Source organism: Nothoprocta perdicaria, unplaced genomic scaffold (genome assembly GCF_003342845.1).
Source record: "Nothoprocta perdicaria isolate Ctin4 unplaced genomic scaffold, notPer1 scaffold_1, whole genome shotgun sequence".
Lineage (NCBI taxonomy): Eukaryota > Metazoa > Chordata > Aves > Tinamiformes > Tinamidae > Nothoprocta > Nothoprocta perdicaria.
This window is the reverse complement of record NW_020454093.1, coordinates 5,845,977-5,861,324: the sequence shown is the minus strand read 5'-3', so window position 1 is coordinate 5,861,324 and position 15,348 is coordinate 5,845,977. Positions and strand designations below refer to the sequence as shown.

Genomic DNA, 15,348 nt, shown 5'->3' with positions numbered 1-15,348 from the left:
ACTGCTGCTCTGCTGATTTCTTCCATTACCCCTCTTTTTCCTACTCAACAATCTATTTGTTACTGCTTTTCTGCCATCGAGAGGTGGTCTCCAGTTGCACCTGCTTGTCTTATGTTCTTTCACTTCACTGCCATTGGTTACTCATCCCTTTATATAGACTACTGCATGAATCACCCTGCCCACCTACCTGCAGCCAGAGCACGGTGCGCTATCCATCAGTTCTGTAGCAATTACTAGCCTTTCATAACTGCATTTTTCTTTTGAGGATTCCTCCTAATGTCAGCATACTTCATTAATTTCTAATTTTGCGAACCAGAAATTGTGACTTAGGTGCAGGACTTGGAAATAGAAACAACTGAATACCCTATCCTGGGAATACATATATGGAGTGGGAAGAATTTTCAGATTTTTCTCTCACGTATGTTTGTCCATTTAAAAAATGTTTAAGTAGACTGAACAGCTAGTGGTACATAGTATAAATGACACAGGATGTTGCCCAAGCCAATAAAAGACCAGATTCTTCAGATCTTCTCACCAGTGTCCAAGTATGCTGGCATGAGGTTGCAGACATAAATCTGATCAAATTTTTATGAATTTCTCCACATTTTTGTCTAAGCAACCTACTTGCAGGTTATTTGCTGAGATGAGTCTCTCCATCATGCTACCATCAGAACTATAGGTTAAGAAGTAAAATTCTATTGTTGGAAAGTTATAAGCAAATTTATAAATATAAGAGTTTAGGTATTAGCTTTGGGAGGATGTTAACTTGGAATATCACTATTTTAAAAATTATTTCTCTGTTAATAGTTATGATTTGTACATCTTGGTCTGAAGATAGCTAAAATTATTATTATTTCTTGCAAGTGGAATGCATGCCAAGCAGGCCTGGTGCATAGGAATAATAATGTAGGATTAATGATATGAACAGCAGGTCTGGCAGCCCTGAAACAAAATTCAACAATATCTCGATTGACCTTTCCCTCTCCTCATCTGAGGCACACCAGGAGGAGCCATTGCTTGCTCCTGTGCTTCCCCCTTAATTACTTTTAGAATATTAGAAAAAGTAAAGTTCCCTCTGTCCTCTGTCTGCATGACACCAACATGGGAAGGGTGTACACTATGAAAGAAATGATGGATCTGTCTTTGGTTATTCATCTAATCTCTCTGTCATTCCTTCCAACAAGACTGAACATATGTGTTTGCAACTTAGCACAGTTACAATCCCAAGTGAAGTTAGCCCAATAAATTTACTCTATGGGTTACATAGGTCTATAGGACCACTGCAGATTGGAGCTGAATGAACCGAGAAGTTTGGTCTCTCTAGGCATTAGCACAAATGACCACTGAGGATGGAGCAATGATGACTCTTTCTCTGAAGTGCTCTTTCATATACAAGTCTATATGAGACTTATCTGATCTCTCAAAACTTGTAATGCTACCTGTAGCACTTTGGGGTATTTTCCTTCTCTGTCTTCTTTTTTTAAAAAAGATAGGAAACAAGATGTTTCTTTTTAACTGGGAAATTAATAAAAATCCAGGTCCATTTCTGATCCTCTGCCATTCAGAATACATACGGCTCTTTGTTCGCATCTATATAAAGTAACTATTGCCAAACATATTTTATTATCATTTGCTGTTATTTTGTTCCTAGTAATTCTCAATGATCTCAGTATCATAAAATACTATATAAAAAAAAGCCTAAGAAAAGTTTTCCAAAACATCTATATATCCGATTAAATGCTGATATGTTTTGCCATTAATATGTACTTCCATCCTGAAACATCATCATATAAATCAAAGCTTCAGCTGCCTGAAGTAAACATGTGTCTTGAAACACAATAACCAGGTAGTCCTTCTCTGTGCATTCCAACCTTGATTTAATCCAGGTTTATCTTGGCTTTGCACTAGCTAATCAGGAAAAGCCAAACCACTCTTAACTGAAGTAAGTGTTCATATGAAGTATAGCATTAATTAGCCTGAAAGAGTGCAAGCTCTGTGGACTGAAATCTTATTTATATTCTTCCCTGCTATCTCTTTCCTTTACTATTGAGCCCCTCCCTGCTCCCATGTTAGTCTCTTTTTCTTCTGCTCCTATGACTATAGCAGAATTAATGTGATTTGCATCTCTGACTTCAGACAAAGCTGCGCAGCAGTCATAATTTTAATCACCTCAACAGCAGTCATGACATAAATATCACAGCATGGCATGAGACATGGCACAAGAAACGGAGGTAATGAAGAGGACCGGTAAAGGATTAAAAAAAACCACCACATAAACACATGAAACAGAATGGGAGGCGTAAAGTCATTCACGTAGTAAATGAAACCTGAATCTGATAAAAAACAGAAAAGGAATGAAGAGGCAAATAGAGAAGAACTTGAACCAGATTCTCATGGGTAATGTAGTAGACACTTGGAAATCATCACATAACTGGACTGGTCCATCCATCAGAGCAGTCTGGATCTGAGAGGCCAGACCTCACCTTGGAAGGAAGGTGCAACAGACAACCTGAAAGGGGCAGCTGGAAAAAGGCCTGCCAGCTACGGGAGCTCCTTATTAACCTCTGTTATTGACTCAATGTGGTCTCAATGATACTACAAAAATGTCTTTGTTTTTCATTCATATGAAATAGCGTGTTGTATAATATTACTGTGGACACCTTCCCTATCCAAACTTATTTGAATCCTACTAAACTGTTGACACCAGAGATCTTCCGGACATGTCTTTTGCAGGTTAACTAAGACTGAAAAATCAGCCATTTCAAGTGCATGGTTAGAGTTATATATCAATAGTTAGGAATATATTAATTATATTTTATAGAAAGCATGTACAGTGCTACATGCATTACCAATTATAATTTGCAACAATTATTATTGCATGTTCTAATCAACAGAAATGTTTACTGGTTTGAAAATTTGCCCACTTAGCTGTGCATCTGAGAAAATGATCTAGGGCAACTTAAGGCTTGCACATTTGAAGGTTGCTTGCAGAACCAAGAGTTGCAAAGATCTCTCTTTTGTTACCAAAAGGAAAACTGCTTCCTTTTGGTTACTGCATTTAGGCTAAAACAGCTATAAGGAAATTTAAAATGGACCCCCTAGATGGCTAATTTGTGGCCACTTCCCATCACTGAAACCAGGCACATGAAAGGAATTGCAGGTTTCTTTTTTAATTCCTCATATCATATTTGTTTTTTTTTTTTTTAAATGCTGTTTTATTTTCTGAAGAGTTGCAAACAGTTCAGTTGGTCTAGGTTTGCAAAGAAAACTGCATTAAGAAATTTTGAGGATGAGATCACGGCATGCTTGTATATATAATGTTCTCTTGAAAATGGGCAGAAAGCACTGACATGCTCCAGTAATCAGTAAGAAGTCTGCTCACTGAATTAAAAGCAGCTTGACTGAAGTGTGCAAAGAATGAGTCACAGATCATGATGACCGATGCCTTTTAATTATTTGAACATTGGCCTCCAGTTTAAAGTTGAAGAAACTGGGTCACACGGTTTGTTTGAATAATTAAATCTTACTGCTATCCTTTCTCCTTGGTACCATCAGTGCCTGGATGAAATTCTCGCTTCACTGAAGTCAGTGGCAAAGATCCTGCTGATTTAGATGGAAATAATGTTGTACACTTCAGTATCTACTCCAGCTTCTTAGTTCTCAGTCCCCGTCTTGTGCCTTTTTTAGACTCTTTTTCCGAGCTCCAGCACTTGCATTGATTCTCCTACTGCCAGCCTCGGCTTAAGTGTATACAGTTAAAATCTTATTGCAGAGCTCTATAATTTTGGATCCATTGGGCTTTGAATGGGATGTAAGAAAATTTAAGTGTCAGTCAGAGCCCTTGATAAGAACTGGTCATACTCTGATTCCTTGGAGAAAGGTGGTATTGTCAGCTTCAGAGATGCTCCAAGGACCTGGGCGACCTGGCCTTTGAGTCTGTACTGGATTAAACTAGATTTGAGACCCAGGCTGCTTTAAATCCTGATCAGCTCCAGGACATGTGCCCTGAACCCAGGGCTTTGCCTGCGGTGGGGGAATTTATCATGGGACTGTGCAGGGTCCCCTGGGTCAGGTAGCGGAAAAATGAATTGTCCTAAAAATGCCAAGTGCATGTGGGGAAATGGAGACTCAGAATGGAGGGCGATGGGGAGCAGGGGCCCTGGAAAATGCCAGTTCTGCAGGTGGAAAACAAAGTGGAGGGATATGGATGGGCAGGTCTGGATGCCCCTCATAATTCCTGTGCTTCTGTGTGTGCATGCCGCAGCCCTGGGCTTGCCTGTGTGTGAGGAAGAGCTGCAGACACTTTTTTTTCCCTCCAAAATGAGAATTTGGGGTGTGCTCTTAGCACTCTGATAGCTCTACTGAGCTGCAAGATTGAGCTGTGGTCTTTAATTACATGAAAACCATTTTAATTAGCAAACATCTGACACCCATGAATTCATTAGCAGAACCGAAAATAATTTTGAGTGCCACTGTGAACATCATGTTCTAAGTTTATATCACTTAAACCTCTGGAGCATATTCAGTTCATGGCTGCAATGTAACTTAAATCCTTTAGATGAGTCTTCTTATTTCTTTGCAGCTAAACGTAAAACACCGTGGACGACCTGCTTCATCGCATTTATGGGCATTTGGAAAAAGTGCCTTTTTACTCAACCATCCTCTGTGCTGCAAGATCTCCTAGTCCTGTCAGCCGGGTCCTGCCTTATCTTGGCCATGGTGGTCACATCTGTGTGCAAGGAAAGGGAAAAGGAGCTGTGATCATGAGCAGACAAGCTGTCCATCTCCTCACCTCCACTGCAGGAGGGATGCATGGGCACGCAGGGCTGGTTGCTGCCACAGGTACGTGGGCTCTCCTGTCTTTAATATGTGTTTATCCACAAACCCTCACCCAAATGAAACTTCCCCAGCAGATGCTCCCATGGATTAGCAGTCACTCTTTGGGTACTAGTGGGAAGTCAAGTGAGCGAACAGGAGGACAAATCATAGAAACATTATGGTTGGAAGATCCTTCAAGATTATCAAGTCCAACTGTAAACCTGATTGCAGCTCTGCAGAAGAGCCCCAGATCTGTGTGGCAAATATCTGCCCTGGGCATGCCAGACCACCTTCCCCTTGGGCATGTAGGACACCTAGGACAGCTGGTGGCAGGATTGGGCCCTGTGGGAAGAGCGAAGTTGTTTGCTTAGAAACATAGGGCCCTTGGGAGGGCGGTGGAGACTTGCATTAGGTATTTGGCATTTTGTCATCAAAAGCAAATGTAGGATTAATGTAGCACGAGCTGTGCAACAAGGCAAAATCATCTCTTTTAAAAACCTACTGTCTTAAGTAGTGAGGAGGCCTGGGGAGCATGGGACCCCTGTCTGGGCCTTGCTAGGAAACTTGTTAATCAATACAAAGGCCTTTCTCTGCACATTTCAAGCATTTCCAGGAGAAGGTCTTCACTATCAAATCATCTGAAAAGGAGAAATAAATCCCCCTCAATGGCATTACTGCAAAAGAGTATTTTTTTTTCAATGAAACTTTCAATTTCCTTTCTACATATCCATAGGCCAAAATAAAAACAAACACACACTTATCTTCTCAGCTTAAAGACAGGTAGGAAAAAGCTTGAAGGTTTCAAAACAGAGGCCTAGCCTTGCAGGAAAAAAAATAAAAGGAAAAATCCCAAGAGTAAAGAACTTCTAGAATTCCAATATCAGTAGTTATTAGTTTTCATATCTTCCCATGTCTTTCAGAAGTAGAGTTCAGAATCAAAAGCAGCTGTCACAAATGGAAAATTGTCTAATGCATTTCACCTTAAAAAGTTAGCGTGCTATTTATAATTTCTTCACAAGTGATTAGAAATTGTAATTTCTCAAATTTCTGAGCAAGCCTTATTATGCTATTTAAACTGCAGGTGGGAAATGCAACACAAGGAGAATTCACATGTGTCTCTTCACCCTTCAGTGCCCTCTCTGCAGCCCTTTCCCTTCCTCTTTGCTCTCCCTCTTACCCTGCTCTGGGCCACAATCTACCCTTATCTGTCCTACAGCTGCATGAGTTAGATCTACTCAGAGTTAATTAAAGTAATCAAAAAAGGATTATCCGGTTGTGTAAAAATCTATCATTTTAAAATGAGAATACAAATATTAACATGAGAAACATTGACCAAAAATGCCTCTTCTTTTTTTTTTTTTTTTTTTTTTTAAGACATTGCTTCTTGACAGTGACTTAGGAACAATTGATTTATTACTGATTTTGTGGTTGGTCTTCAGGTGGATTTTCACACTAATAGGAACAAAAAGCTGACAGTAAGTTCGTGTCAGGTGCAACAAAAATTTTGCTTGGCCCCAGCAAAAATTTTTTGGTGTTTATTTTCCTGTAACTTTAAAAACAGAAAGATTAGAAAACCACCTAAACAAAGGGTTGCTGTGAAGTGTAGAGAATTCATTCAGAGGAGGTTGAAATAAACATTTACCAGTCAAGAAAAACTGTCTTCATCAGAATAATTAACTGAAATCAATCTGTATTATTTGACTGTTTTGCAGACTGACTCCCTACCAGAAATCCCTCTTCCTCACCTCCTGTTTTAGGGGTAAGAAAATGTAAATGTGGTGGTCCTCATATTCATGATAGAAAACTTTGGTGGAGAGAGGATGGGACTGGTCTCAAGCCATGCAGGTTATGGCAGAAGACATCTCTGGCACTGTTTACTCCTCAGCTACGAGCTCGTGATCCAGGACAGACTCGCAGCTGAGATCTGAAAAGCAATAGCTGTTGCAATGCTGCAACCCCCACCGCCTCACCTCCAACCCCCAAGTTCAGAGGTTAGTAAAGCAGAAAGGAAGAATTTGTAATTGATTCTGCACTTCCATGTTGCTCGCAAGGGATCAAAGCCTGCTCTCTCCGCCCAGTGAGATCCCCACTTGAAATCGGTGGGAGATTGCAGAAGGGCTTCAGGGGTCTAGGAACAACCAGCTGCCTCAAGAATAAAGAAAATAAATCACAGGTGGCAGTTTAGAAAACAGAGTTCAGGGTGAAAGCCTGATGTCTGTGAAGCATAAACTGTGATGGATTGGAAACATGATATTCTCAATATGTAACTATGAATGTTCATATCAGAAATGTGTTTCTAAGCATCATGTGCCACCAGTCCTTTGTAAACCCAGGAGCAGGGGAGACAGAGCCCTTATTTTGTCCTTTGCCTGGGCCAGGATGTCATCTTCCAGTCCTGCCTTTCCCAAAAGCAGAGGCTGCCTCCTTTTCCTCTCCAGTCAGTGAAACAGGCAGTAGAATCCATAAAAGTGCACCAAGATTTCTGTGGGCTTCAGAGCAAAGTAGCGTTTTAAGGCAGGATTCAAAGAAAGATGGTAAGTTAATGTCATGATACTTATTTAGTGAAATTGTCCCACAGGAAGCAAAAATATGAAAGGAAGAGCAGAAGTTTTAGTTTGGAAATGCTCTTCTGGACTGACTGAAAATACCTGACTTCTGGAGTCAGTAGTGAGGTGAGTGAAATGAAGTGAGACTTGGAGTAAGCAGAAGGGGCTTTAAAGCTAAGCTCTGTCACTTATCCTGATTTAATAGATCAGGAATGGTCCATAGAAGTGGGTTATAAAAGCAACTGGGGAAAAGATCTCTGCAGCAGCCTTGTGAGTGCTGAAAACTTCCTTCAGTAATGCTAGAGTAAAAGGGTTTGCTGCTCACCTGAGAGGAGCTGGAAAATATAGCTAGGTCATACCACAGATGCTGGAATGGCCTAGTTTAGGTTGAACATCTGGAAGGAGCCTGATTGTGTGGATGGAGTAGCAGCTACAGGCAGACAGTCATGCTGTCAACTCAGTAAGGTGCCAGGCAGGGCTCCAGCTGCTGTTCATTGAGATACAGAAAGATGGGACATCTCTGTGGAGAGATGAAACTTGAGGGGACAAATGAAGATTTTGATTGCCCATATTAATCTTCACCCTACTAGTGCTTGTCACGTAAGAGGTCAGGGACATAAGCTGACAAAGAGCTGTGTTTTGACAGAGACTAGAGCTGGACAACAGTTCTAAATTAGGACTAAGCAAATGAACAAAGATAGAAATTACCCTCTCTTCCTAAGCCTCAGGCATTGACTTACTGTTTTCTCTGCCTTTCCACTTCCTTGATTTGTGTGAGACTCCAAAAGGAAATGTCAAAGGCTGGTTTTCGAGCATTTCCAAGATAGATAAAATCACAAAAACTACCAAAATTAGCTTTGTTAATATTCTTGGCATGTTTTTTCCAGACTAACTTCTAGACCAAAAAGTGATTTTAATCTAGACATTTGGATACCTTCCAAACATCTGGACTTCCTTGAAGTTAGCTCACATTTACTCTATCTACATTGGTTGTTTTCCTGTTGTACTATTAAAAGAACCACTAAAATATTTAAGTGCTGGAGGAATAGATTTATGGAGAGTTTTATGGGGAACAAAATACACGCACTTGTCCAGGTGTGATTAAAGAGGGGCCTATGATGAAATTTATCTTCTAGTCATAATGTCCACTCAGAAAGAGAAGCATCTCTGGGACAAAATCAGTATGTAATTAGATGGAGCACTGTTCAGACTGAGCCTGTGGTTCTTCAGTCTGCCTTGGTTTCTTAAGCATTTATGCATCTCTGATTCTTCTTCTTTCCTGCTCTATGTTTTCTGTTTATTGTCTGGGGAGAGCAGCTGGAAATTTTCTTAGTATGCTCATTATAAGCTGCTGTAATATAGGAAGATCAGCTAGATCAGTTATGACTTCAATTAATAGTCGTCAGAACTTCCAACATGGCTAGTAATGCCAGAGTAGTTTTATAAGGAGGAGGACACAGAAGATCTAGCAGTTACGTTGGAAGGAGTATAAAGAAAGAAGCAGTATCAGAAAACTGGGCTTTATTATAAGCTAGGAAAAATAACGCAATATATTCAGAGGAAGAGGGACAACAGGACCTGGGAATGGAGTAATGGAAAGGTATCCAAGCACCTGGTGCTTTGGTGTGCTGAGGAGAAAATCACATTGTGCTGCACAGGAGGAATGAGATGATGAAACGCATCTCCCAACTAGGTCCTTTGGCAGACCAAAACACTCTTCTGTTTCTTTCTTGTTTCCAATTTATCTTAAGAAGTAATCAGGGATCTTCCTGAAATTACATAGGAGAAATGGAAAAAGAATAGTAGGAAACAATAGCTGGAAAGATGAAGAACAAGGAGATGGGAAAGATCAGGATATTAATCTTACCAGGTGCTCAAAGGTCATGCATGTAAAAATTAAGAATTTCTTGTTGCAGCTGTCACTTCTCTCATTGCTGCTTACATTCTTGTTGAAGTGTTCTTTTTCTCAAATATCTATGGAGAACTCAATGTTGTATTTCTCAAGGCAGTTGGTGGATCTCTGATGACCTGTTTGATGATGTTAGTAGATTTGGATTGTTGCACACTATGCAGAAAAACTTCTTCAATTAGAATAAAAATAAGCTTGCAGTTGATTCTTACCTTGTGTACTCAGAGCTAGTTTTGCACTGGCTTCATGAAGTTTATCCACATTACATTTTCAAAGGGATCCATCGCACCTTGTCTGTATGGCCTACTAAAGCATTCCTGCTCTCCTTGACAAAGAAACAGTTTGAACACAGTCTGTGACCTCTGACTGACCAGAGGTGAATGAATACTAATTTTCTCTGTTTATACCCTTTGATATAATGAAATCTTTAGATAATCTAGTGTTAAAGTGAGCTTTTTGTAGTCACTGTCTGGTAGATACTGTGGCAGTAAAGCAGGTGTAAAACCCAAGTAGAATGGTAAGAGAGTCTGCATGTGGAACTGCGGCTTTTCTGAAAAGCTGAAAAATTCAGAATTTACAGATCCTTGTTGCTGGCAACTTGATTTTTTGCCATCTTGTTTTTTTCAAAGGTTGCCAGGAATAAAAATTTTGTAAGTGTCACGTGATGCTCTGTGTATTTATGGTGTTAAAAAAATTTCGGGGACAAGAGTTCCTTTCTGTATGTGCAAATTATGTGTTCCTTTCAGGTTGTAATTGGGACTTTGGCTTCATTTTTGGAACACTGTGTCCTTTGTGACTTGTTTTAATGTTTTGGTTTTTCCATTTTATGGTGGTCATAACTTGTTTAGGACTTTATTCATAGCCCAAGAAAAATAAGCGTTATACAAAATACTTCTGGTCTTCAGTGATGTAATAATTCAATTGAAGCTATGTTACTTGTGGTATTGCACATGGAAGTCCCCAAACAATGCAGCTATGCAGTTGGATAAATAGTAGTGTGAGCGATAAAGGTGCTTTCTGCACACCTCTGAGCTTGCAGGAAAAGATTTTAGATGGATGAAGTGGCAATCAAATCTACCAGGTCAGTATAATGGGGCAGGAAAATGGCTTTATTCTTTTCTTTGTAGAGAAAGGAAAGAAAGGAAAGCATTGTAGGAGCATCAGGAGACTGGTGTGGAACATGAATTCCTGGAGAGTATCAGTGCCTGACTCAAGTTTGGGGGAAATTGCTAAGTCTTGTGTGATCATATAAGGCAATTCTGGGTGTTCTAGGGAATCTGGGAGCATGCCATGTTGCTATTTTCCTATTTTGAATATTGATATTTTGAAAAGAATACTGAAACAGGTAGAGTTTACCTTCAGAATTTTAAATGCAGTCCGATTACAAACACAGATGCCCTGCTTGGGGATTATCAGTAGGGCCAGTACTGCCAGATGGAGCAGGGGGAGAAGTTAAAATTAATAGAAATATAGTGAAGATCAGAAAAAGAAAAGAAAGGAAACAAGATGCTGCTTAGAGTGCATTTATTACTATAATCAGGAATATATCCAAAATGATGAACTCAGAACTATTATTACAAACTAGAAAAAAATTATATTGCAATCAAAAATTCCCTGCAATAATTTAAAATATATTCAATCAACCTAGATTTGGTAACGCTGACATTACATATGACAGGAAAATTTGACACATCTATTTGACTTCATTCTTTCATAATTTTTTAACTTGATTTTTTTTTCTAAATGGTGGCAAGACATAGACTAAGAATATGACGCTTCAGTATTTTCAACTTTTTAAATCTGAAAGTACTCCTGTATGTGTGTATTTATAAATATATACATATGTATTTATGCATTCATACATGTAATTGTATACTCTGCAATCAGCAAAAATGCAGCTGTGCTTGCAGCAATAGTCTTGTAAACAGAGCATGTTAAATATTTGCTGTGGGACCTTTTTGATGTAGGTGGTGTAACTGATAAGCCTTAAGGGCTTTGAACTGTAGGCAGAGAAATTTTAGATCCACAAAAAGACTCACTTGTCAGCTCCTATCTAGTGGGCAATGGAATTTCTTTTTAAAGAATTCTCTAACCCCATTAGTTTGCTGTCTAATCACAGAGATGCCCGGTATCCATACACATCAAGCTGACACAGTACATTTTCCCAAGGTCCTAGTGGCTGCCTCCAGACGTAGCCTTAGGCACTTTAACTGGGATTTAAGCAGATTTTAGACACATAATTCCAAAGCAGTTTGAAATGCCCTTGTCACTTGAACCCTGCTGGTATCTCACTTTTTAATTAAAAAAAAAAAAAAAAATCCTAGTTGCCTCTTTTTGGCAAGGCAGGGTAATTTAAAACCTAACTCATATTCGAGCCTGCTGGAAGGAAGAACTAGATGTCTTTGCAAACAGCACAGCTAGGTCTGAAAGGTGTTCCCAGGGCACACCTAACTTTCATCAAAGGGATTAATGTTCTCATAAAAAAAAAAAAAGAAAGCTTTAAATACCTATTTATTCAAGAACACAATAGAGGAGTGATGGAGGATGGTGTATAAGAGGGGTAGGTTAGGCTATCACATGGGAGGGCGAACGCTTGGGCTCTTGACTCCACTCCCAAAATTTTGTATATATCTTAAATTGAATTACTGGGTGAAGTAGTGAGTCAGTGATGGGCCATCAGCCATACAAATGAATTACCTTAATGTAGTACAGTTTTCAGACCCAATCTCTTTCTAGGCTGATGAATTTTGTGTATTTTATAGGCACTTCATTACAAAAAGAAGAAGGGCTTGTGACTTGGTTATTGGTGTAGATGGAAGAGCTGTGCTACTGAGGCCAAGGTAGGAACTGTACTTTTGTTTTCTAACCATAACAAATTTATGGAAAACGTTTTCAAAGAGTCATCATAGGCAGTTCACTTTCAGATAGGGTTTGGGTGTATAGATCGAGATAGGTGTGGACATTTGACAGCAATATATGATGGGATTAGGTCTGTTGGTCAGCTTTGGACAGCTGTGGGAGTGAGGCAGCTGCCCACATATCAGGGTAGGTATTTTAGGTCCCTTTTTGATGTCCTCACATTTTATGAGGATGCAAAGAGGCGGGGGCCATGCTGGAGACTGGCTGTACCAGTGTTTCCCGATGTCTGCACCACCAAGAAATACCATAAGCTGAACTTCAAGGTGCCTAGCATTACTAGACTAGCACTAATTATACTGAAGAAATTGTAAGATATGAGAAAAGAAATCTTAGATGCCCTGAATTGAAAACCTCAAATTGACTTGAGTAGAGTCAGACCACATAGTTCAAGACTTGGCTTCTTGCTTGGCTTCCAAGGTTGCTAAAACTTTTCATAAGAGAGCTTTCGTCTTTCCACAAAACTACTCCTATTTCTTCTACGCTCAGCTAATATTCTCCTGGGAATGGTGTCAGTGGCTTAAAAGACAAAATAATACTGGAAAAGCTTTGTGAATTTTACCTATTTTGTAATGTTATTTTAGCAGCTGGAGACAGGGAGGACAGCCAGGTTGATGTGACTGGCCAGCTCTCCTCTACGCAGCTGACATATATTGCCCATAGTTTAAGACTTTCTCTTCTAGACAGTGGTTGCTCTCCAGTGGGTGAACGCGGAAGGAAGGATGCAATATGTGTGTAATTTGCTGTGACTCAGTAATGAAACAATATGCAGTAAAGTCATTAACAGTTCTAAAGTTTACCAAAATGAAGGCTGCTGATTTACAGTTTTTTTAATGTGACATCTCTCATTGCACTGGATCAGTCAAGGATATTGTTAAAAAGAAGTCAGAATGACTGAAATGGGCCCATTAGCAATCATTTGGCAAAAGATGAACTTAGAAGGTTTCTGTGTCTGTGTTTTGCTATTTCTTTCTTTTTTTTTTTTTTTTTTTTTCTATGAGAGCAACACTGGTGTTTAGCTGGTCATTACTCATGGCTTTTGTCTTGAATAATAATACCTATGTAATAGCTTTGCTGATCTCATAGTGCTTCTGCAAGCTGATCTGTAGGAAATGAGCAAGAAACAGATCTTTCCTGTAGCACCATAGACAAATTGAGGTTTTGTGGCTAAAGGGAAGAAGTGATTAAAATGTGGCCTCATGCAGTGATCTGGATGAATAGTATCAACTGATTGTACTTTGGAGGCTCTTCTAGGTCCTGTATGAAGTGTTTCCAGAAAGGCACACAAGTCTCTCTTCATCAGACCTGAAGGATTCTCAAAACTGGTCTAGGGTCAAAATCAACATAAGAGAATATATTCATCTTGAACAGCATCATAGCATAATCTAAGTCTCTCTGAGATTAAAGATTAGGATGATCATTTAATATCTCCAGCAACCTTGTCGGCTAATGCAAAACACAATTAACTAGCTAGAAATATTAAAGCTTTTGGTCAAGCTTCAGTGTGTTTCTTTATGAAGATATTGGGAAAATCCAGTGAGAGAAAGAGGTCATAGGGAAAACATGGGCCAATTCATTTTATAAAATTCTTCCATACCTGCATTTTGATCCTCAAATTTCCTAGAATGTCCTAGAAACATGAACCTTGCTTATATTGTTGGAATGAGGAAAAAAAAAATAGAAATATTCTCAGACATTTCTTCTCAGGCAATTAATATGGTCATTATTATCAAATCCGTATCTAGCTCTAGGTAAAGCTGAACAAATCCATTTGTCTTACACACATAGCAGATGTGAGAACTCATTTTCAAGAAGAAATGAATGCTAGTTGGAAGCAAGGACTAAAGGTAAATTTAAATCATCTTGGAGGTTCCTTAACAAGCTTTTATAGTTTGAGCTTGGACCTGCAACCTCAGATTTCCAGAGCTGCATGGGAGCTGGCCAATGGCTCTGCTAAACTGAACATCTCACCAGGTCCAGATTTTCAAATTTGCCTTGATGTCTTAAAAAAATACAGAGGGAACCTTCACTAAATTTTAATAGCATTCCATTTAATAGACAGCTGATTTTGATCCTAAGTTATGATAGCAAATAATGATGGACAAATTTGTAAACCCTGTTAGGTACTGCCTGCATCTTCAGTCACCAAAACACCTTTGCAGGCATTTTGAATACTGTGTGAATTTTGTCAAAAATCTGGGAAGTTTTGGATTTGACACAATTCTCATTGCTCCTGTTTGGCTACAGAGTACTATGAAGACCAGTATATCCAGTTCCAAAAGTCTGAACAAGAGAAAATAAATTTTGGCTAAGTGCACTCTCATAAACCATGAGTCAACCTTGCTACCTAAATTTGGACTTCAAATTCTTTCAGAATATTACCTTTAAAACTAATAATTTCATGGCTGAAGATACATCAGTGTTAATCAAGTATTTTATTATATTTTTATATAATACTATTATATAGGAGACTATTTTAAGATAAAACACTATATTAAAAGAGTTTCAAAGGAAAATGGGAGTAGAAATGCAGTATTTTTTTACCGTAAATCCATTGACTATTTTCTGAGGATCATTCAGTTTTATAGCTTTGTAGGTTTACATCCAACACTCCATCTCTTTTTATTTCTCCTTGTTGTCCTGTGTCAGGATCTTCTCCATCTTTGAATGCCTAAATTTCAGCCCCAGGTTTGACATCTACCTGCTCTGCATGTCTTCCCTCCTAATGTCTTCCTCCCTTTTTTCTTAAGAGTCTCAGAAGAAAGGTGTAGGCTTGAATCATGTTCACTTGACTGAAGCAGCCCATTCTATAATCTGTCCTGCACTAGCTGCACTGAAGAATTAGCCCCAAACGGGCCAAGTGAATGCTGACACAACCTTTGGAGACTGTAGATGAAGCAGCTCTGCAGCCAAGGTCTGTAACACTGAGAGGCTCCAGGAGGAGGTAGGTGGGAGATCTGTCACCTCCTTTGGCTGGGAGACATAACAATAATTGATCTGGAAAATCATTACACATGGATGAGGCATGTGATAAAGAAAGGATAAGACCATGCCTGAGTCTTGAAAGTCTTTCCCATGCTTCAGCAGAGCATGATGCCAAACCCCACAGGTGTTTGCTTCACAAAACTGGAAAAAAAGGGGTCTACTTTGCTCAAAGAC

At 39.3% G+C, this 15,348-nt stretch overlaps 1 long non-coding RNA gene across 1 annotated transcript; it reads left to right on the top strand.

Moving 5' to 3' along the window:
* Nucleotides 1-7,443: 7,443 nt before the first annotated feature.
* On the top strand, nucleotides 7,444-15,004 carry LOC112943949. Its single transcript, XR_003248688.1, has 3 exons — nucleotides 7,444-7,490; nucleotides 12,036-12,113; nucleotides 14,940-15,004. It is a non-coding gene; the product is annotated as an uncharacterized LOC112943949 (long non-coding RNA).
* Nucleotides 15,005-15,348: the final 344 nt, after the last annotated feature.